This window comes from Microcebus murinus, chromosome 4, assembly GCF_040939455.1.
Source record: "Microcebus murinus isolate Inina chromosome 4, M.murinus_Inina_mat1.0, whole genome shotgun sequence".
Taxonomy (NCBI): domain Eukaryota; kingdom Metazoa; phylum Chordata; class Mammalia; order Primates; family Cheirogaleidae; genus Microcebus; species Microcebus murinus.
In genome coordinates this window covers 103,513,651-103,537,828 of record NC_134107.1, presented here as the reverse complement: position 1 = coordinate 103,537,828, position 24,178 = coordinate 103,513,651, and the positions used below count along the sequence as shown (strand labels likewise).

General features: G+C 48.6%; 1 protein-coding gene across 3 annotated transcripts in view; it reads right to left on the bottom strand.

Moving 5' to 3' along the window:
• Window positions 1-24,178, bottom strand: part of PKNOX2 (PBX/knotted 1 homeobox 2) — a 254,005-nt gene that overhangs the window by 186,733 nt on the left and 43,094 nt on the right. The gene's annotated exons all lie outside the window — the stretch shown is intronic.

Genomic DNA, 24,178 nt, shown 5'->3' with positions numbered 1-24,178 from the left:
CTGGCAGCCCCATAGCACTGAGAGCAAAAGTCTCCTCGCAAGGGACTCCTGGTGCAAAGCGGCTATCCTCTAGGGAGCTGACCGGGACAGAGAGAGGCTCATGCCCTTCTCTACCTACTTGGTGCCCCAGTGTCTTAGGAGTTTGGGCTCCTTCTCTATCAGAATCGCAGAGAAAAAAAGGCTCATGGCTGTCAAGTGTCCTGAGCTGACCAAGGCAATAAGCATTTCCTAGCACCTCCCGCCTGATGGAAGACCCCATGCAGGGCGGGGGACGGAGCTGAGGGGCCCCTGTGAAAGAAAGCTTGCAGTCTACACAGGGAAGGCTACAAAAAGCCAGCAAACAACAAAACTGACCCTGTTGTTCATGGCAGGGAATGAATATGCAAGTCTTGCTGCAGGAAAGAACTTTCAAGTAGAGGCGAGGAGTCCATTTGGGCAGGAAGGAGAATGTGCATAAAGAATGATGGGGGCGAGACTGAAAAGATCAAAAGCCTGACTGCTTTTAATTCTCTTTCTAGGATAAAACAATTTTTTAAAAACCAAGCACAAATTTATCAGGTGTCTGCTCCGTGTTCTACGCACACTGAAGCAGCAGGAATCAAATCCGTGGGTCCTGTTACAAAAGCATCACCTCCACGTCCCTGAGGAAGTGAGATCACTCATATGAAATAACGTCCAAGAAGACAAGACTATCAGAGACGCTCATTCTCTCTCCACAGAGACATGAAGTCTGCAAGCACTCAAGGGAGTTTTCCAGAAGAGGGAGAACTTCGCTGGTAGAAGGAAGAGAGGGGGCATTCCAAAGAAGGGGGGATATCTGAGCAAGGGCCAGGAGTGGGAGATCACAGAGGGTCCTGGGACAATGCAGAGGTTGGTGTGCCTCAAAGAGACCAGAGCAGGGAATAATGCCAGGGGTGGGGCTGGAGCATCCAGGGGGGCTGCCAGTGTCCGGCAAGGGCAGTCAGGCTGACCTATGAGCCTTAGAGCCTTTGAAGGTTTTTGAACAAGGAAATGACATGATGTAGAGCCCCACAATCCCCACCCCATTGAGTATTTTCCCTTTAACTAAGATAAGAAAGGCTTCTTGGAAGAAGGTGGAATTGCAGTTAGAAGATTCAGGCTTGGGCATGGTGAGATGTGCTCATGGAAATAAATCGTCCCTCTTGTTCGTAACAGTGTCCTCCAGGCAAAGGCACCTCCTCTGGGGCTGTGTACTAGCAGCAGCAAGATCACGATTCACAGCTCATGGAGCTACCTCAGAGACAGGACCAGACTACTGGACGACAAGCCACTGAGGACAAGGACCATGTCTCCTGCATGTTTACATTCCCAGAACCTAGCAGAGGGCACAGCATGTGTTGGGTTCTCAGTAAATATCTGCTGAAACATTGAATGGTGGAACCCTGTTCATTCCAACCAGAATCTACAACCAGCACCTAAAAACCAGGCCCTGGCTAGGAATGGGTTCCAATTCGTGTTATTCTAGACTACTTATGCTACTACTGAGCACTGCATGAACTCAGTACACAAAGCCTTTAGATTAAATTACAGAGCTGTATGCTCTATCCCTGCCCTCTGGGACTGTCCGTCTGAGACTCCAGTGACTTGGAAGAAGATATGGCAGACCTTCCATGTGCACATGATGTAAAAAGTGGGTACTGTGCTGGAGAGACAGAGTCAAGATTGTTATGAAGCTTTTAACAAGCTGAAAGGATGGGCCAAAACTAAAAAGTCCATTTTTTTCCTCTAACAGTTTTTATTTCTTGCACAATAACATCATGATGACCACAGAGGAAATAATTTTGAAAATACAGAAAAATTGCCCACAATCTCATTACTCTACACCATCAAATTATTATATGCTATGTCCACATGCATACCTACTTTTTTCCCTTTTAACAGAATCTTTTGCAGAAAAAGATTTGACAAGAATATAAACACCAAATCCTGCTCTTAAACTCAAAAATCTATTGCGAAAACCAGAGTGGGCTGACCTGATTTGAAAAAAAGGACATGGATTATATGAGTTAAATACAAACTCAAGATGAGCCCAGGGTGTTGCTGCCACAGTGTTGCTGCCAGATTTACTCAATGTGACGTCTGGTTGCATTAATAGCCATCCTATGCCCAGCGGAGGGGCGAATGATCTCCACTCTGGACTTATCAGTCCATATTAGTTCTATATGCATTTCTGGCATAATGTATTAAGTACTTTGACAGCAATGAGTAGAAAAGAGAGGTAAGAGAAGATGTCCAGTGGTTAGACAGTGGGTTAAAAGTCTAGTTGTTCCAGGCTCTGGAATGACACTGTATAGGTTTTGATCCTGGCTTGACCATGGTCCTCCATGCTTCAGTTTTTCATCTGTAAAATAGGGCTATTATAAGTTCTACCTCTGAGGGTGGTGGTGAGGACTGAATGACTTCATATACCATAAGGTGCTTAGAACAGTACCTCACACAAAATCAGCACCCACGGAATGTTAGCTATCACTGCTGCTCTTGCTGTTTTCAGTCTTGTTAGGAAGCTGTGAGGTACATTTGTCCCTCTCTAAAATTATCCGTTGGTCCTGGTTCTAGTGATTAAAGCAATATGATCCCTCTCTTACATGACAGCCCTCCAAATATTTGAAGAAACTATGTGAAAGAAGGACTTTTTTGCTCTAGAGAGTGGGAGTGGGATTAGGACTAACTGTAGACACTAGAGGAAGCCAATCTGCAGTGCAATATAAGAAAGAATTCTCTGGCAATGACAACCATCCAAAATGAGTTAGGCTTCCTTGGAAGGGAGTGCACTTCCAACACTGAAAGGAGAATTCTGCACTGGGTGAGAAGCTTCTCTGAAGCATGGTTTCCCAGATTTGGGTTTCAGCCATCAGTAAAATATTGAAAAACATTAGAAGATGGATAGCATTGAAAAACTTATATTTTGATAAAACATTAATGGTGTCTTCTCTTAGCATCATTTCGTGAAACAATTCCATCCTCCAAAGCAAGAAGGGTAAAAATATCTTACAATAAAGAGCCATACAAATTGATAAATAGAGCCAGCCTCATGAAAAGCATTCTCTCTCTCTCTCTCTCTCTCTCTCTGTCACACACACACACACACACACACACACCTGTGTGCATATGCAACCTCTCCACATTCTCCTTTTCTCCTTATTTTTCACTCATCACCATGCCCCAGTGGCACTGGCACTGGCCCATGGGTGCATGCGGGGAGCCATCCATGTGCGTGATATTTTAGGGCCTTCCAACGCCAGAGGTCTGTGGCAAAGGATCATGTCAAAGGCTGCCAGCCATGCCATGATGCAAGCAGAATTTGAACTCAGGCTTGTCTTATTCACTATGAAAATGAAATGGAATCATAAATGAGATTGACCAGTCATATTTACAGATATGAGGGAATTTGCAAAATGGTGAATGATGAGGGATTTGAATGGTTGTGTTTGTTTGGGAAAGAGGCAGGAAGAAGGATAGGAGCAAGTGTCCCACAGGAAGTAGCACAGTAGAACTAGACCCTGCATCTTCAAGGACAGCTGTGTGGGCCTCCATGGAGCACACCCAGGTAAGTTCGAAGGACGGAGGGAGATAAGGTTGGGGGTTAGCAAAGCCATGAGTCTAACACAGAGAGCACTAGACCAGGGGGGTGTGCCAGACATGGGTTCATGGGTTCCTGACTCTGTCATTAACTTACTGTTTGATCTTGGACAAGGACATTTAGTCACTTTATGCCTCAGTTTCCTCATCTGCAAAATGATAGGGGTAGACTACTAGATGATCTTTAAAATAAAATTCCATCTGACATCTACATATTTCTGAGGTTGTCCAGACTAACCCCAGCGAAGCCGCTAAGTCTCCTGCTAAGGTAGCTCAGCATATCGCTGTGGTTAAGAGTAAAGAAGCTGGAGGCAGTTTGGGGTTCCAGCAGGCGCCCATCATTTACCTAACCTTAACTTCTATGGACTTAAATTTCCTCATATTTAAAAGAGGAGCAACAGTAGCACCTTTAAATGAGGTGATGCATGTATAGCATTTTGTGCAATGCCTAAAACATATTAATCACTTAGTAAGTAAAGGCTCTTGTTGTGATGCAGTGTCATATGGGAAGGGCTGGCCACCACCGAATGGAGAAGACTAAGGACTTCCACATTCATCCCTCTGCCCATGACAAGTTTTCCTATTCTTGCCCAGCCTAGACTTTTGGGATGAGGGCCAAATTGTGACCAGCCCTTCTTGTACACCAAGAGTCTCCCTAGATGTGCTCTTTCTCTAAAACAATCTCCATAGACATATGAGCAAACCTTCCAACAGAGAAATCAAGCTTGAGTGGAAGAATCCGGCTGAGGTAGACCATTCCGGGAGCAAACACCTGAAGGATGACCATCCCTCCAGACAGCATATCCTGAGCTCTGCCCCTCCTCACCCTCAAGTCCCCACTCTACTCCACCTGTGCTCTCTCTCAGTACCTGATGACATTTTGCAGTTGCATACAGTTGTCCAATGATGTTGTCAGTCAGCCAACAGAGCCCCTGACCAGCAGGTTCTGAGTGACACAATAGCTGGGTAATTGCATAAAGGTAGAATTACCTAGCGCTAACTACTTAGCTCTGAGACTCTTACCCATCTAGCACCGCGAGTACTGCACAGCCTTCCTCTGAACCTGCTGGGCACAGATGCTAACTCCATCCTTGTCCTCAGCCCCCTGCACCACAGCAGTGCTATGCCCCTGGTTGCAGAGGACCTGGAAAAGGTCCCTCAGTGACGCTGCCCAGGCCTTGCCCAGACCAGCTCTTATCTTGGGTGTGTGCCTGTCAGTAGAGGTATGCCTATGAAACCCTCTAGGAAATGTGGTATTGGGGCTAACCCTAATGATTTTTCTATGTGGGAAAAGGAATGAGGTACACTTATGACCTCTCCACGCTGGGAAGAAGCACGTGGCTTGCCTCTGCGCCCAGGAAGGGAAGACTCACACCCACTGGGTGGTGTGGGCTCGCAGAGTGGCACGGCCTCCGCACGGGCAAGCCGGGGGCGAGGGTGGGCCTGCTCAGCCTCCTCGGCCCCGTGGAGACGTCGTCTGAGGTGCAAAGACACCAACACCAGGACCTGCTAATCCTCCATCAGGAGAATCACTGCACTTCTGCGCAGCCCACTGTCGCTGACCCAACGCGGACTGGCTTTCTGTCTCCAGAGTAGCGCAAGGGCCCCTAATTGTTCTCTTGGCCTCCAGCCTCTGCCCATTCCTGTCACTCCATCCCACCCCACCTCGGCCCTGGGATCTTTCTGAAACACAAATTTGATCACGTCCGCCCCTCCTTAAAGCCCTCCCATGACTCCTCATTGACTGGCAGAGGTTGCCAACTGGCAGCCCCAAGGTTGGCTCTTGCCTGTCCCGTGTTCTTAAAAATTCTGCCAACATCTAAACCTTGGGAAATTTCACATTTAAAAATCCAGATTTCTAACTTTTCTCCAAAAATGGGACCACCTAACCATGCCAATCCTGCATTTCCATGTGGCAGTCATTGGATGGCATTGACCCCTCTTAATCGGGCACATGTCCTCCTGTGTGCCCTGCAGAGAGAAGGCAGGTATCACCCCAGAAGTTTCTCCTGTCACAAGGCCAGACACCTAGAGGCTGACTCATGCTGCTGCTGAGGAGTTTCAGGGTCAAGGTGATAGTGTAGGGGTGGTGGGGGGTGTTGCATTATGCTCTCAGCTCTGCTGTACCCAGCTGGAGGCTGAAGGAGGAGGGACAAGGGATGCCAGTACTGCTTTCACCTGGACCCCCCAAGTGTCCTTCCCTCTCACTTGGACAACTCCTCCACTCTTAGCCAGGGGAGAGCTGGGGAAATGTCCCATCGCAGTTTTCCAGGAATGCCAATGGCCGGAAGGCAGGTGCTGAGGCATCCCCCCACCTTATCCCATATACTCTACCCCTGGGTCTAGCCTCTCCCCCCGACTCAGCTCTGTGGCGGCTGCACCCCCTCCCTTTATTTCCATCCCACTCCTCCTATCAAAGCCCTAACAGCACATATTTTGTTAATTGTACAAACCTAATGGGGGAATGCATTGGCAAAAAAGGGTAATGGCCATCAGACCAGCAATAAAACAAAATTAATGGCCCATAGGAAGAAATCATGTCCACTTAATCCTGGCTCTGAAACTCTAATAGAATAATGGAATACCAACTGAGGGTTTTTTCTCTCTATGCAGATTGCTTACACCATGTTAATCACTTGCAAAGCAGGCCACATACCACTCCAGCTCACATGACCCTCCAGGGAAAGTAACAGACCAGAAACATTCAGTGCAAGGCTCATTACTGACATGCACCACGCAGCAACACCTTCCTCCCTCCCCCAGGTGACTCCGGGACAGCCAGTGTGGGGTGTCATTGAGAGCCATCAGGTGTGGTGGGCCGGAAAGCAAGACACATAATACCTAATAATAGCAAACATTTATTCGAGTGCTTAGTATGTGCCAGACACTGAGCCAGCGAAGCCGTTTCTATGTACTGTGTCAGTACACCCTCTGTAGCAGCACAGTGCAACAAGGAAGCCACAAGTCACGTGAGACTTTTCAAATTCAAATTCTAACTAATTAAAATGAAATGAAATATAAAATTCAGTCTCACCAGCCACATTTCAAGTGTTCGACAGCACATGCGGCTAGTGGCTGTCGTTCCGGACAGCTCAGAGTATGTTTCTGTCGTCACAGGAAGTTGTATTGGACGGGGCTGCTTGAGAATGTTGAGGCCGTTTTATCTCATTCTTTTAACAGATCCCGAAATTAAGGCAGAGAGCGGTGTGGGAAGTTGCCCAAGGTCATGCCACCGACGCATGGCTGAGCTGGGTGCTAACCCAGGCCTCGCCCATTCTGCTCCCCCACCCCACCCAACACCCTACTTCCTGATAGATCCTGCATTCGAGGCAGTAGGGAGGCCTCCTAAGCCTCTTGAGGGAAGTTGGCTGTAGAAAGTCTCTGTTTTCTGTGGTCCCTCCAGGGATCTCTGACAAAGTAGCTTTTGGGCCATGTATCAGAGACCCAGTAAGGTCAGTGGTTGATCAAGACATTAAGAATAAAACAAATGTAGGCTTAAGGAGGAGCAGAGAATAATTAAGACACCTTTAGAACACATCTCCACTTTTGGTATTGACTGTATACCCCAAAGAATTGAAAGCAGGTACTAAAACAGATCCTGGTACACTCGTGTTCATGGCGGCATTATTCACAATGGCCACGAGGTGGAAGCGACCCAGTGCATGAATGAATGCATAGACCCAGTGTGGCCTATACATACAGTGGAGTACTATACAGCCTTAAAAAGGAAGGAAATTCTGACACATGCTACAACATGGTTGAACCATGAGGACACTATGCTAAGTGGCATAAGCCACTCACAAAAAGACAAATACAGTATGATTCCATTTATATGAGGTACTTAAAATGTCAAATTCATAGAGACAGAAAGTAGACTGATGGTTTTCAGTAGCTGGGGTAGGGTGTGGGGGAATGAGGAGTTGTTGTTTAATGATTTGAGTTTCAAGTTTCCAAGATGAAAAGAGTTCTAGGGATGGATAGTGGTGACGGTTCCACAACAATGCAATGCACTTTATGCCACTGAACAGTGCATTTAAAAATGGTTAAGATGGCAAATTTTATGTGATATGCATTTTCCCACAATTAAGAAATATGTCTATATGCCACCACTAATCTCTCCCAAGTTCTTTTTGGAGACAGTCTCACTCTGTTGCCCAAGCTACAGTGCCGTGGCGTCACAGCAACCTCAAACTCCTGGGCTCAAGTGATCCTCCTGCCTCAGCCACCCGAGTAGCTGTGACTACAGGCATGTGCCACCTTGCCTGCCTAATTTTTTCTATATGTTTTTAGTTGTCCAGCTAATTTCTTTTCTTTTTTTTTTTTTGAGACAGAGTCTCACTTTGTTGCCCAGGCTAGAGTGAGTGCCATGGCGTCAGCCTAGCTCACAGCAACCTCAAAGTCCTGGGCTCAAGCAATCCTCCTGCCTCAGCCTCTGGAGTAGCTGGGACTACAGGCATGCACCACCATGCCTGGCTAGTTTTTTCTATATATATTAGTAGGCCAATTAATTTCTTTCTATTTATAGTAGAGACGGGGTCTCGCTCTTGCTCAGGCTGGTTTCAAACTCCTGACCTTGAGCAATCTGCCCGCCTCAGCCTCCCAGAGTGCTAGGATTACAGGCGTGAGCCACCACGCCCAGCCTGTCCAGCTAATTTCTTTCTATTTTTAGTAGAGACGGGGTCTCGCTCTTGCTTGGGCTGGTTTCAAACTCCTGAGCTCAAATGATCTGCTTGCCTCTGCCTCCCAGAGTGTTAGGGTTACAGGTATGAGCCACTGCACCTGGCCAACTTCTTCCATTTTCTATCAGAAAAACAGAAAGAGCCTGGCATCTTAAGGAGCAAGGAGAAGAACAGCTTCTCAGCCTGAGGAGAGGATAAGAGAGCCAGGGACTGATGCAAGGAGCAGAGAGGGGCACCCCAAGCCTCCCAGCACAGTGGGGAAAGCTTGGAGGGGAGACTGCAAGGGAGGGGGGGGCTAAGCTCCGAGGACAAGGACAGGCAGGACAGCCTGCCCACAGGGAAAGCCACCTTCTCTGTGGGAGCCTCCGAGCCAAGGTGATTCCAGAGGGCTGATGCTGGAAAATTGAAAAACAATTTAGGATTAAAAAACAAAACACAAAAAAAACACAAACTGGTGGGGACAGGGGTGGAAGATCAACTCTCTAGTCTGAAATGAAGGACATCTAGGAGGGTACCCACAGCAATAAAACGATGAGCAGGCAATCTAAAAGAAGAAAGGAATAGGAGACTGAGAAAAGATGAGGGTATTGGAGCCCCTAATCTGATGCAGCAGTGAGCAGCTCGGTATGTTGGGAAGAATCTTAGACCTGTGGGGTGGCCCTTGTCTCCACAGTGCGTGACTGTGCACGTCACCCAAACTCTCCAGGCTTCAATTTCTTCATCCACTGAACCAAGCGACCGTGCCAGAGCAAGAGGAACCTTGAAGTTGCAGGGTTCCGCAAGCCCCTTGAAATTTTATCCAGAAGTATTTGTGTGTACATTTTTCTTGGCAGAGGTTTACAAATTTTGCTAAGATTTCAAGGCTGTCCACGTCCCCAGAGAGGTGAAGGATCATGGAGAAGACATTCACTAGGTTCACCCTCAGCCAGAAAGTCGTAAGATTCCAGAAATCTTGGACTAGATACCAATAAATCTCTGGGGCTCAAATAAATCCAGATGTTTATTTCTGCCTCGCCTGCAACACAGAGATATTATAAAAATGAAATGAAATAATTATATACTTTGAAAAGTTAAAATTACATCTCTCGTGCAAGTAAATATTGTTGTTGTTGCTGTTGTTTCACAGGAAGTAAGAAATTCCGTACGGAGCATAAAGGAGGTGGAAGAGGCTGTTCCCTCTGCTTTCCTGAACAAAGGCAGCATCATAAAGGGACGAGAATGTGCCACAGCTTGACCCTTGGGCTCTCCTCATTTGGTTGGAAATGAAGGGGGCTTTAATTCCCCTTGTGAAGAAGGGTCTATCTCAGAAAGGAAGGTAAACACAAGCTACCCAGGAGGTGCAGCCCAGGGCAGAACACATGCATCTCTTTGTGCTAACAAGGTCTCATTTTGCATCTGGCTTTACTTTGGAGGAAATCTTCAACTGTGTAACTGAGAAAAGTGACAGTCTGAGGACACATGGGGGAAAGCAGCACAGGCAGAAGACAGGATTTGGCCACCAGAAAGCAAGACCTGGACTGGGAGCCTGCACAATGACTAAGCCAGGGTCACCCAGGCAAAGGGAACATGGCCACAGTGGGCAGCACATCCAGGAGCAAGCCAGCCCAGAGGCAGAGGGGAAGCTGGAGTTGGGGCCAGCTTGGTGCAGAGCCTGTGTTAGAACTTGGCAGGGTTGGACCTGGACAAAGTCTTGTCTTGTCTTTTCTTTTCTTTTCTTTTCTTTTCTTTTCTTTTCTTTTCTTTTCTTTTCTTTTCTTTTCTTTCTTTCTTTCTTTCTTTCCTTCCTTTCTTTCTTTCCTTTCTTTCTTTCTTTCTTTTCTTTCTTTCTTTCTCTCTCTCTTTCTCTCTTTCCTTTCTTTTCTTCCTTCCTTCCTTCCTTCCTTCCTTCCTTCCTTCCCTTTCCTTTCCTTTCTTCCCTTTCCTTTCTTCCTTCCTTCCTTCCTTTGCTTTCTTGCTTTCTTTCTTGCTATCTTTGCTTTCTTTTTGTTTGTTTTGACACAGGGTCTTACTCTGTTGCCCAGGCTAGAATGCAGTGGTGCCACCATAGCTCACTGCAACCTCAAACTTAAGCAATCCTCCTGCCTCAGCCTCCCAAGTAGATGGGACTACAGGCACGCACCACCACATGTGGCTAATTTTTCTACTCTTTTGTGGAGTTGGAGTCTTGCTCTTGCTCAGGTTGGTCTGGAACTCCTGGCCTCAAGCAATCCTCCCGCCTCAGCCTTCCCAAAGTGCTAGAATTACAGGTGTGAGCCACTATACCCGGCTTGAACAAAATCTTAGAGATCATCCATGCTGACCTCCTCGTTTCACATTTGAGTAAAATTCCAGAGAGTGGTGGAGATGTACTTTGGGAAGTCCAGGATTGGAAGCCAGGTTGGTAATTCCCTTCATTCATTTGCAAAATGTTTTTTGAGTGTCACATTGTTGACTAGGTTGGGGATCAATTATGAATGACATTCCAGTTCCTCTCCAGGAGCCCACAGTTTAGTGGGGGGACAGACAACCAGGTGATTGGGGGGGTCAAGTATGATCCAGCAGCTATGTAGGGACTACAAAGGAGGCTCCCCCCACCTGGTGTTTCCAGAACTTCCTATTGACAGCTACCCTTTGGGGAAGGCACATCCAGACAGGGAGGGATGTAGGGGGTCACCACCATTCCTCAGACCAGTGCTGAGGGGTGGGAAGAGTTCTGCTATCAAGTCCAGCCAAGCAAAGCCAACAGTCATCAGCATCTCAGAGAAGGGTGCCGGCCACGCCAGCTGTCAGAAGGCCTTGCAGCACTCAGCAGCCTTGGGGACAGAGCCGGTCCCTACCCCAGCAGGCCAGCCATGGCCTCTCCAAACAACACCATGGCACTTCCCATTCATTATTTCCTAACTCGCCTCCCGGGGCCGGTAGAGAATATTGTTTCATAAATAACTTAACAGGGCTCCAGCTTGTTAGCAGAGGTTAGGCAGATGTGCGCGGCACTTTCTGATTATGAGAGAATTTGGCTGTGCTGAATGGTTCTGGGACGATGATTCTCTGCAGAGCGGTGGCTCAGTGGAGAAGAAGGCAACCTCGCTGGTGTCCCCACCTGGATCCCAATCGCAGCAGGATGCTGAAAGAGCATTTGTTTCCAATTGTTCTTAGCCACTAATTTGGCTCCAGGGTATAACACCAATCTGAGAACAAACGGAGTAGGAAAATGGCCTTTCCGGAGAGGCCCACTTTCACCATTAACAGGGGAAGGGCAGGAGGTTTCTGGAGTTCACAGCGCAAGCCAGGCCCGTAGCCTCCTCCGGAGCAGGGCTAGCAGCTTCGCTCTCCAGCCCGGAGTCACCCGGCTGCACTGCCATCTGCCGAGCCTCACCTGCTCATGGCTCCTCCGAGGTGCCTCCAGCAGAGGACAGATTACTCTGATGGCAGGTAGATAAAATGGGATCCCTTGCTAGCAGTAACTACCCAGAACAATCTCTCTCCTGAGCAGCTGACTGTCTCCACCTGGCACCTGCCAGCCAAAGAGCTCACAGGTGGCACAGGCTGGATGGGCTGGCGCAGGCGGCTCCCCAGGCACAGAGGGGACCAGGAAGGCCCTGTCAAGGCAGGACTTGCTTGGAGGGCCCTCTGTCGGAGCTGTGGGAAGGTGGGCCAGAGACGCCCATCAGGGGAAGACACAAAAGCAGCTCTGTTTCTGGCGACTGAACAGCTAGCACCCTCCAGGGGCAAAGGGGAAGAGCTGGTGAGCAAGGCCGCGCAGCAGCGCCCGGCAAGGCTCCTGCGCAAGATCGCTAGCAAACAAGAGGCCCTTCTCGTCGCTAAATTGTCTTCTTGTGGCTTAAAATAACTGAATTGGAGAACTTTCAACATGACCCTTTTGAAAGCAAACTAGTAGATAACATGCCTTTACCAACCCTCCACACCTGACTCCCAGCCTCCCAGCAGAAATGCCATCGTTTCTATGACAAAAATGCCTTCCTCACCTGCATGCGATTTGGCTATTCAATAGCCTCATAAATCCAACATGGTATAAAAATACTGGAATGAGAGCAATTTTTAAAAAACCTCTGAGCAGTCAAAATACATGTCACAAAAATCTTTGCATTAAAGTTTATGAACCCTATTCATAAGGGAAACTCTCTGGCCCTTAGCTATGGCTTCTTTACTCTGATTTTATATAATTTCTAACAGACTAAATTATCAGATATCTTGGGCCTTAGCTAATTAAAAGCAATAAAAGAGGAGGCAGCTGGGACTTTCCCAGAAGGGAAACTGAGGCATGGAGGGTGACCAAGGAGAGAGCCAAATGGCAACCTAGTGAGTCATCAAATGAGGCTTGATTGCATTCAGAATAATTTACCTAGGAAGACAGGGAAGATGTTCACTCGCAATGTTTAAAACATCCTCAGGGCTCTGTAAGAAGTAAACATTTCATCACCTAGAAAACCCCTAGTGAACGTCCTTTTCAGTGGTTCCAGGCTGCTGGGTTCTTCCTGTGGGTTGTCCTGTGCGTGCAGAAGCAGCTCACTTTCATTCCTACTTGTCTCGTTCATTTGGTCAACCGGCACTGAGTCCTGAGGATACTTGGTTACCCCAACAATGTGGGGAGCAAGAGGAAGGCAGGGACATCTTTTGATGCATCACATGCACGCGCGTGCTCGCACACACACGCCAGGCACCTTAGGTGCTCGAAAGATGCGTGCTTTACAGATGTTAGAAAAGACATCTGGAAAGAGGAGGGGCAAGCCAGTCAGACTGTTCTTTAACCCAGTCCCTGGGTCCTTAGGTGAGAATATTTGTGAGGAGGGGCTCTAATAATTCAGGATTCAGCTAAAAGTGTTACATTACCAAAAACTACTAACTGCTCCACCAAGACAAACAAAAAGACAACATAGCTTCTAGCCTGAAAACATGTGGAGTCTCCCAGTGCATCTCAGAAAACAGTTGAAATAAAGGCATTCTTAGAAGCCCTGTGAAAAACTCCAGCTAAGGGAGATAAGGGGGTGTGGGGCTGAGGATGAGGAGGAGGCTCATCACTGTGCTCAAGTTGTCACCCCTTCCTGGGCCAGGATCCTCACTGATACAATGAACAACTGGGGGCCATCCATGTCTGAAATGCTTCGGCTGCCTCCCAAGTCAGTGGGTTCCCAGTTGTGTTCGAGGGCTGACTCTCCCTGTCCCCAACCCCCAATTTCTTCTGTTTTCACTGCAGTTTTGAAAGACAGGATTCCAATCAACCTTCCTCTCCAGGTCCCAGCCAATCACCCAAAAACATGTGCCTGTTTTCTTCACAACCCTGTTAGGTCTCTGCCCCAGGTGCCCAAGCCAGGGAGCAGCACGTGACTCCTCATCCCCTCCCCAGCCCCTCAGATGGGGAGAGGAAGTTTTTATGAGCCTCCTATGGGGTGGAGAGGGAGGGGGAGGGATGCTGGCAATCTGTCCTGAAGAATTCAGGTTAATAATTTATATGTGCCTTTTTAAAAAAAAAAACTTCTGAAACAAATTGCATACAAATTGTGTGACAGTCAAAGGAAATGTGCCAATGTTGCTCAGTGAAGCATAATAAATATATGCAGCCCATAATAATAAGTTACTTAAACTCAGGGCACTAAATGATTTATTAATTGTCTTCTAATCCTTTCCAGCTACAACTAAAACCAAGAGTGTAGCCGTATTTCACATATCAGCTCATAACGCCTCCAACACCAAACAGTGCAGCTGCTGATAGCTATCAAGTCCATTTCTCATTCCAGCCCCCAACTCTGCAGATGGGCCTGGAGCAGGGCAGGTTGTTGATGGGACTGCTAGTCTCACCCAAGGGGATAGATACGCCCCAAACACACATGCCATCTACTGCACTTGTCACATGAATGCCACATACTACATGCTCTTTTTGCCTTGAGTTCCCCTCACCTGGCTTGCCCTTCCTGTCCACCTCTCCCACTGCCATCAGTGCCAAGGTGCCCCTGGGTAGACACTAATCCTGGGAGAATACAGGCCATTGTCTGGTGGGATGCCCCAGCACCAGGCTCACAGCCCCTGGGTGAGCCAAAGAGAATTAGAATGGAGATGGCAAGCAGAGCACAGAGTCCTGCCCTCTCCCTAGGATGCTGACCTGGTGGGGACGTGGGATCCCTGCGGCAGTGTCCTATGGCTTGGGCCTCTCCCTGTTCCTCGTGCTGCAGACACTGGCCTCTGCTCCCTGGGAGGCTCCACTCAGGCAGCTGCCCAGAGCCGCCTGCAGACCCGACACCTATCCTGGGATTCGTACCCCAGGGGCTGTGCTGGCAGGAGGCAATGCCACCAGCAAACTAGGAGCCTGTATCCTCCAGGAGGGTCAGAACTTGGCAAAACACGAAACTTTGGAGGAACATCTCTTCTGCTTTTGCAGCCAGAAATACCACCTCTGTGAATGGATAGAGAAATAGGACAAGGTCAGGTCCCAGGAACGGAGGGACTGGAGAACTGCAGAGGCTGTTCAAAGTTGAAATGTGCCTCCGATTTCCCCAGCATGTTTCTCTCCAGTCTTCCCATCTCCAAACAGTGCCATCTTCTGCCAGGGACCCACTTCTGGAGCCACCTCCGATGCTGTCTTTGCCCTCTTCCTCACCCCCACACCCAACCCATAGGGATTTCACTCCTAAAAAAAGACTTCTCAAAAAAATCTATCCCTTTCCATCTCCATGGCCACTTTATAAATCAGAGCCCAGGGGTTGGATACCAGCAGCTTTGGGCGGAATTCAGCCCCAGACGTTTCGTGGGATATGCATAGTGTTTTGGATTTTGTTTTATTTTGTTTTTTAAAAGGTTATATGTAACATGGTTCAAAAATCAAAAAGTAGAAGGTAAACACTGAAATGTCTCCCTCCCGTTCCTGCCTACCACCTGTCCAAGCAAATAACAAATATAGATTCTTGTTTTCTCCATTTTAAGCACATTTTTCTGCACTTTGGTGGATTTTTTTCCCCTTTTTTACATATATTTTGGAGATCTTTCTATATCAGTACAAAGAAGGCATCCTCATTTCTCCTCTTAAAAGCATAGTGTCCCATTGTCAGGATATTCCATAATTTAACTAATTGCTCCTTAGTTGATGGATATGTGGGTTCTTCCCAACCCTTTGCTATTACAAATAATGTTGGAAAGAATATACTTATACAAATGTCATTTCATATATGTACAAGTATATCTTTAAGATCAATTCCCCAATATAAAATTGCTGGATCCAAAGGCATATCATTTATAATTTTGATTGCCATTGCCCAATGGCCCTTCAAAGGGGTTGTACTGATTCGCACTACAGACAGTTGCCCTAGGGCCTTACCAATACAGTATGATTTAAAACTTTTTGGATTTTTGCCCACTTAAAAGATAAATGAATAATGGTATCCCAGGATAGTTTTCATTTGTATTTCTCTTATTATGTACAAGGTTGAATGTCTTCTAATATGTTAAAAGCAATTTCAATATTCTTTTCTGTGTATAGTCTATTCTCATTTTTTACCCATTTTTTTCCTATTGGGTTGTGTTTTTGTTGTTGATTTTTAGGAGCCCTTTGTATATTAGGGAGAATAGCCCTTTGATATGAGTTTTAAAAATTTTTCCCCAGTTTGTCATTTGGCTCTTCATTTTGCTTATAATTTTTTGATGGTATTTCTTAAAATTTTTTTATTTTGCATGCCAACAGTTTGGGAGCAAACATTCTCCCATTTGCTGCAGCCTCCACTATTCCCACAATTTTGCAGCCGAAGTTCTTTATACATTTTAGTTGCTAGCCTGGACATTGGTGTGATGCCCGAAACTGCCACTGCCATCTTGTTACCCAGAGGAAAGCTAGTTGGAAAACGGAGCTAACGCCCAGAGGATGACAGAGAAAGAACCTGGCTGCCAACCTGACATCCAACCTGTGGATGTCATTGACCCCTTGAGTTTATCCAACCCTAGAGCAGTCCTGGTCCTGAACTTCATAATATGTAAGAAACTCAATTCCTTACAGATCTGGGTTTAAATTTCCTGTTATTGGCAGTCAAAGGCTTTCTAATTGATATACAGCTTAATTATTCTTCTTACAAATGTCCCCTCTAACCCATGCCCACTGCTGGGCCAATGTTCACTAGCTCCCCATCACCTACAAAATATAGTCCAAGTACCTTGGCACACACCCTATCCCTGCCCACCCCTCCCTGCTTTGCTCACACCTCCATGCTGTTGCTCATGCTGTCTCTCTTCCCTACAGGGCCCTTTCCCTCTTTCTCCTGCCCAGAACAGTCTGTTCCAGCATCAACTCCTCCACGCAAACTTCAGTCCCTGTCCCCAGCCCATCACTGCCATGCAGCACCCAGTATTACGGCTATTGAGGCTCAATGTCTGAGCTCTTGCCCTGCTCACTTTCCATGAGTTCCTTGAAGGTAAGGACAAGGTCTTAGTCACTTCATGCCTGGTACCTAGCATGGGGCCCAGTACATGGTAGGTATTCACCAATGTTTGCAAACCTGAATGGGGCTCTCCCCTCCCCACCCCCATTTGTTCCCATAGATGCCCCCTCGGGCCTCTTGCCTCCAGCTCCTCAGAACCAAAGACTTCCCACCCAAGTCCACATCGCTATGGAGAGATGCTAAAAGAAAGGTCCCATCCAAATAGGCCTGTGCTGGGAAGAGAAGCAGATGACCTGGTAAATCACCAGATAAAACAGCGCCGTCTGCCTTGGGCATGGGCTCATGCCAGTGTCCTGGCGCTGTGGCAAATCATCTAGTGCAACAGAAACTTGGGGGTGGGAGCCGGCTTCCTAGCCAATTCCTAGCTGCATGCACTTGGAAAACTTACTTAACCCCTCTGTGCCTCAGCTTCCTATTTGTGAGAAAGGGATGAGCAGGCTGTTTGCAAAGATGAAATGAATATAACTGTCCCACACACAAAGTGCTCAGTAAATTATTCCCCTTCCTGGGAATAATAAACCAGCCCCTAGATAAATGAGGCAAAGTCCATGCAAAGTAGACCCCAAAGACTTCACTAGGGTGGGCCTCTTTTCTAGCTCAAAACAGCAGTGTGGGGACCACACAGTAGAAATCTATTCCTAGGGGCAACTGAGCAGAGGAGAGAGCCCACACCTGCCACCACTTCCCGTGTGCCAGCCTGTGCTTGGCAGTCCACGCCTGTTTCCATGCACCTTCCTCACAACACCTTTGCAAGGAAGTATTTGCAGTCCAGTTTTATAGATGAAAAAGTAAGGCTTAGAGAAGTTAAATAAATGCCTACTGTGTCCATGGCCATGAACCTGACTAACTGCAGGAGTCAGGATCTGAACCCAGCTCTACCAGGCTCATGCCTAAGCTCTTTTCCCTGTCTCCTGTTGCCTCCAAACTACATGGAATGAGGCTGGCCTCATCCAGGACAAATCCAGGACTTGTGATCGCTGCTGATTAGACAGGACGAGGTGACCAGAGAGGGGAGTGAAAGAAGAGAGAATGGGGGAGGGAATGGGAGAGTGAAGAGAGAAGCTCTTAGAAAAGGTCTCGCTCATATTGCTCTTGTGCTGTCATCTGAGGGTGCATGTGCATGCACGCCTGTATGTGTATGACTCCATGGGTGTACATGCATGTGGGTGGGTATGCAGGTACATGTGTGTGACTCTGTGTGCCCGTGTGTGTGACTGGGTGTGATTCTGTATGCATGCAAGCATGAGTGTGTGTGTGTGTGTGTGTGTGTGTGTGTGTGCACGACTGCGTTAAGGGGAGGAGGGAGAGAGCTTGCACAGTCTGGCCTCCCGCCTCTTTCCATGCACATGCACATCATGGCCATGCCGAGCCTCAACATGCCCCATGTGAACTCTGTATGTGGTCGACAGTAGGAGACTTCACCTCTTAATTCGCCTCTAACAATGCATCCCTGTTGCAGGCTGGTCAGATCAGCCACGTGACCTCAGCGGCACCGTCTCTGTTATTAGCCTGTGACTGACCCCGCAAGGCTGCTGGAGGGACAGTGGAGGGAAAGAGGGAGGAAGGAGGCACCTTCGCCAATTCAGTCAGGCTTCCCCAGACAGGCCTTCCCAAATCCAGTTGCATCGGGCCCCTCCCGTCAGAGGGAACCCTGGGAGAGGCGCTATGCCCAGATGTCTCTAGGTGTTCAAAGATACCCATAGCACAGGGAACCTTCTCATCCTTTTGAAGAAGAGAAACCATAGCAGCCCTGACTGTCCAGTAGAGAAAGGAATAGGGAAGGGGCCTGGGGGAGGTGGGCAGGCTTGGGTCCCAGCCCCTCCGTCTCCCCAGCCAGGTCCCTTGGGCCCCCTCAGCACCCACCAGGACTCACCCCCCACCGGGACTGCCTTTGAGTGTCTCTCTCCTCCTCCTCTGGAGAGGCAGGAATGACTTATGCCATCTGACACCGTCCATGACAAGAGAGACGGGACCCAGAAAGGGGCCATTCACCCACGGTCACACCATGGCCTGTCAGGAGCAGACAGACTCGAAAGCATGACCTGGTCCCCGTCCCTGCTTTAATGCCCTGCAGAGCCACTGCTCCAAAGTCCTCCACGCTCCGCTGGGCGACAGCCTCCGTAAAGTTTTCTCCCTTAGCAGAACAAAGGAAACAATCTTATGGGGCCTGGACCCAACACAAATTCTTACACTTTCCCTGGACTCTAGGAAGGAAAATATCCTCGTATCGATTTAACATGAAAACATCTCAGCAGCTGAGGAGAGCCTCATTTTCTGCATTCGCTAAACTTTGTGAGGACCCAGTGTCCCCAGTCGATCTAGAGAGAGGCAGCGTAGTGGACCCATTCAACTTAGCAGCAAAAGTGGACTGTGAAGGCCCTTCTTTACCCTTTCCCTCGCTGCTTTGATGTTGGCAAAACGAGATGCAAAGACTAAACAACTGACCGTTTTAAGTGACCACTTAGTCCTGGGAAGAAGAAATAACCATCCAAACTTCCTGGGGCCTTATGATACCCTCAAAGATCCTTTCACCTCCCTCCTCTGGTTTTCATTAATTATTGGATAATGGAAAATAGCAGTTTATATCCTGGCTCAGGCCCTGCTTTTCTAGCTGAATGACCTTGGGCAAGTTATGTCCATTTTACACGTGTGACAAGTGAGGCTTGAGGTTAGCCCAAGTCATAGAACACAGCACCGTGTCCACTGAGTCTCCTAATCCACAGTCCAGACCTCTCTTTCCACTGTCCCCAGCTTTTCTTTTATTCATTCTAGCCTTGATTAGAAAACCAATGATTACTGCAAGCCCTGTCTTGCTGGTGGGAGAAAAATAGTCCTCTCGTCGCAAGCTGATATTTGGACAATCCAAGAGCCTCCCGACTGTTCCGGAAGAAACGGCCTTCCCCTCCCAGGACCTAGCAACGCTGCCAAAACAAGAGGAGAAAGCTTCCAACAAAAGTTTGTTTTCATGGAGATTTTATTTCCTTCACAGAGGCTCTCCCACCACAGATTTCTCTTTGTTAGAGCTTGCATTCAGAAGTCACCAGATACACAGCCCCTGACCCTGCAGGCCCTCGGGGGACCTCACGCCTTTATCTCCCCTCCCAGGCCCACAGGCTGCTGCTCCCCCACTCAAAAGGCCCTTTGAGCCACTCTGGAGAGAGAGGGCTCTCGGAGTGGACAGAAGCTTCGGTGGGGCCGAGCCCTCCACATCAAGGTGGGGAGGGGACAGAAGGCGGCAGAGAGGGACAGACTGCGTCTGAGTGCTGGCAAGGAGACGGGGCCCAACCACATCCCCCATCCATCAGGCAGAGCTGTGCTCCACCATGGTGGGGATGCAGATCTCTGAGGCTGTCCCCAGGGCATGGCTCAACTTGTACCGAGGCAGGGCCAGCCCAGGCAAAACTCAGAAGGGGATAAAATCTGTCTTAGATGGACAAGCCTTCCCTTTTCGCCCTTCTCAGGATCAGCTGCCCTCCCAGGGACACAATTTAGAGCGTTTCTCTTAGCCAGGGAGAAAAGGGGCTGACCACACTAATCCAAGCTTCGCGAGCAGCCCCTCCCGAGCAGGTGCATTCAAAAGAGGAGGAGAGAATGGGAGTGAGCGGGAGAGCTAGAGAGTCAGAAGGGCAAATGCTGAGATCTGAGGAATGAATTGCTAACGGTAGAATTACAGGTTAAAGGGGTGGTGGGATCGGGAGGTGGCAGTGCCGATGCCACTCTGCTGGGAGCCCAGCTCTCCTCGAAGACCTCCAGGAGGTGGGTCCTGACACGAGATGGAACAGCAGGGACATCTGGGCCAGGCAGAGCTGGGTTTGATTCTCTGCCCTGCAACTTGCTAACTTGGTCATCTTGAGCAAGTGACTTCACTTCTTTGGGTCTCATTTCCACCATCTGCCCAAATGGAGGTAACACCATCTCCAGGTTGGTGAGAGGAAGTAAGACCACAGACCCAAACAGCCAAGCAGGCGTCTGGCACACAGTAGGCGCTTGGTTCCCTCCCCGGCCCTCCTCCTGCCGCAAGGACTGGGGTCGTTGAGCTGGCACGATCAGCACCTGTCCTTACGCTTCCACACAAACGGTTCCTCTGTGTGCGCCATCTCCCCCTTCTCCCAGATTGCAGGTAGACAGACAGTAGAGGCTTACATTTTAAGAGTTCGGTTTAACTTTGGTCCTGAGAAGACAAGGAACACACAATTTACAATGCATTTTTCTAAAAAAAACAGCCTTGCATTTGTTCCTTAGATGATCTTGTTCCCATTTAACAGAGAAGGAAATTGAGAGTCAGAGATACGAAACGACTTTCCCAAAGCCACCCAGTGGGTAAGCAACAAAAGTGAGACTAAAACCGGGCGCGGCGGCTCACGCCTGTAATCCTAGCACTCTGGGAGGCCGAGGCGGGCGGATTACTCGAGGTCAGGAGTTCGAAACCAGCCTGAGCAAGAGCAAGACCCCGTCTCTACTATAAATAGAAAGAAATTAATTGGCCAACTAATATATATATAAAATTAGCCGGGCATGGTGGCGCATGCCTGTAGTCCCAGCTACTTGGGAGGCTGAGGCAGAAGGATTGCTTGAGCCCAGGAGTTTGAGGTTGCTGTGAGCTAGGCTGACGCCACGGCACTCACTCTTGCCTGGGCAACAAGCGAGACTCTGTCTCAAAAAAAAAAAAAAAAGTGAGACTAGAACCAAGTCCTGCCTGGCGTCTGATGCAGACACCAGCTCCGTGCCGCTCTGGAAAGGGCAGGCAGCGGCAGATGACATGCAGAAACTTGGGGCTTAGACACGAAGGAAAGCCACAAAGGATGACAACTTTTTGAAGATGGGGGAGAAGAAAACTTTACGGACTGCATTTGAAAGACCAGAAGCCGGAGGCATTCTGTGGGGCAAGAAGTCAGAGAAGAAAGGCCAGACTACAGAGCAAGAGACTGAGTAGGGAGTAGAGACGGAATTTATTGAAGTCTACTTTCTAGGTTGACTCAGGCCAAGTCAAAGTGAGTTCTGAGCCTAGACCGTTAATTACCATCGACCTACAAGATCTCCATCACACAGAAATGAACAAGGGATATGGGGGGAACTAGGGAAGGCCACTGGTCCTGCCCTAACCATAGAACCGGCTAAGAGGACTTTCCGTCCGCATGGGGATGGCTCCATGGAGCATGCTTCCTCTCCACATATACCGTCCCCTAGCCTGCGGATCCACAGCCCGGCTGTGATAGTCCTTCCCTGCTCTCTCTCCCTACCCTGTTCAGTTGGGTGCCCTGACAACACTGAGCTCTGTTTGGCCCGGTAAGAACACCCTCTTATCCTCCTGACCAGTGTTGACCTGCCAGGGCCGAGCCAGGCGCGGCCGCACCTGGCGGGGGAGGGCAGAGAAGATGGACGGGAAGAATTACTCCTGGAGGACACCTCTGCCCAGAGACCCTAGGACCTCAAACCCCTGATTACCAGCTCCGGAAAGAATGCTTCCCCTCTGCCTCCTTCAGCACACACAAGGCTGGTTACATGTTTCTGGACTGATCTCCTGCTTAACCAGCTGCAAAAGAACTCTTTCAAAGGGAAGAGAAGGAATCCCTCCTGGGTCCAGGGAAGCCGTGAGTCTACATTGTGAAGTAATTTCAGACAGTCTCCTCTTGCTTTCAAATGTACTTAATCAACATGAAAAGGATTGCGAGGGCTGGAGCTCTTACAGGTAGAACTAACGGAGAAGAATAATGTTCATAAATCATTTAGCATGCAATCCAAACAGAGGTGTATTTTTTTTCTTAAAGGAAAAGGCAATGCCAAAGAAATAGAGCCGTATAGGAAACCAAATACACTGTGACTTGTCCCTGCATATAGAGTGTCTCCAAGTAGGGCAGGGCACCTCCGTTTATATCATTTTCGCCTGCAATCTGACCCTCAATACCGATTCTCCAGCGTGGCTTCCTCCCCCATCTGCAAAGCTCAGATCAGCAGAGGGTCAGCACCCAGGAAGGACAGCTGACGAAACAGCTGCATCCCCACCAACCCCTGCAGCCCCGACCAGGCACTGGCTGTCTCTCCTGAGCAGCTGACTCCACCCTGGGCAGCTGGGCCGGTGCTGAGAGCTTCAGGGGGCTGGGAGGGCAGGCTCAGGAGACCCAGGCTGCATTCTTCCAGGGCTCGGCTCATGGAGGCCTTCCCCGGCCACCCCTACAGAATAACGCCCAGGCCCCAGCCACTCTCTGCCACCTCCACATGCTTTGTGTTTCCTTTAGATCAATGATCACTCCAGGGCATTATATTATATAGATGTTTATCATGTGTCTCCCCTGCCAGGATGCAATCTTTGTGAGGGCCGAATATTTATCTGTTTTGATGAGAGTTGCATCCCCAGAACCTAAAACAGCACCTGACACATAGTAGGTACTCAGTAAATATTTCTTGAATGAATGACTAAATAAATAAACAAATAAAGATGATTCCTTTACCTCCTTCTAGGGCATGTTCCTGATGGAGAAAGCCTTGTCTACTCCAAAGTAGGAAACTATAGCCAAGAACTAGACATCTATTGCTATAATCGTTTCTGATTCTGACTGACATTTTGACACAGAGTAAACTATTCCTGCTCACCTGCTCTGCCTCACTTTCTCCATCTGCAGAATGGGTATCTCCAGTGCAAAAAAGAAAGAGAGGGAGGAATCAAAAAGAGCTAACATTCACTGACTGTCTCCCACAAGTGCCTTGCCCTGTGCCAGGCACCTGACTAACTTGTCTCATTTATTCCTCACACCACCCTTGTGAGCTTGGTTACTATCCTCAGCTCACAGATAAAGAAACTGAGGCTCAGAATTATAAAGCAACTCACCCAAACCTGCACGCCTAGAAAGTGACAGAAAGTGGATTTCAACCCAGGCCTGCAGATACTGAAGCCACATCTAAACAACGTGGGGTCACATCGCAGTTTATTCTTTCACCCATGTATAGGGGACATCATCCCACAAAGAAGATTCAGGCTGTGTCCAGTGGAATTTGGAGATCCTGAACCCTGCACTTTTCCAGAAGTAGGGGTTGGGACAGTTAGAGTGACCAGCTCGTCCTGATTTATCTGGGACTTTCCAGGTTTTAGCACTAAATTCCTATGTCCCAAGAAACCTCTCAGTCCCAGGTAAGCCAAACAGTCGGCCACCGAGGTGGGATGTAGCCACAGCTAGGGACCCTGAACACTCTGAGCCAAAGACCACCGAGTTTTCTCTGACGGAGCACACCCCCCCACCCCCCCACCCCACCCCCACAGGCCGTGGCAGGAGGGCCTGCAGGGCCCGCAGTGCCCGCACCCGTGGCAGTGTGCTGTCCCCACCGCAAATGCATCTGCATTTGAGCCCACATGGGTGGCAGTAGAGACCTACAAGGCGTCATTGCCATCCTGAGCCCCAAGTGCAGACTGTGGCCTCAGAACGAGAACTGCATGTGCTCCTTCCCTAAAGGGCGAGATGACCTCTCCAAAGCAAGGAGGGCAGATTC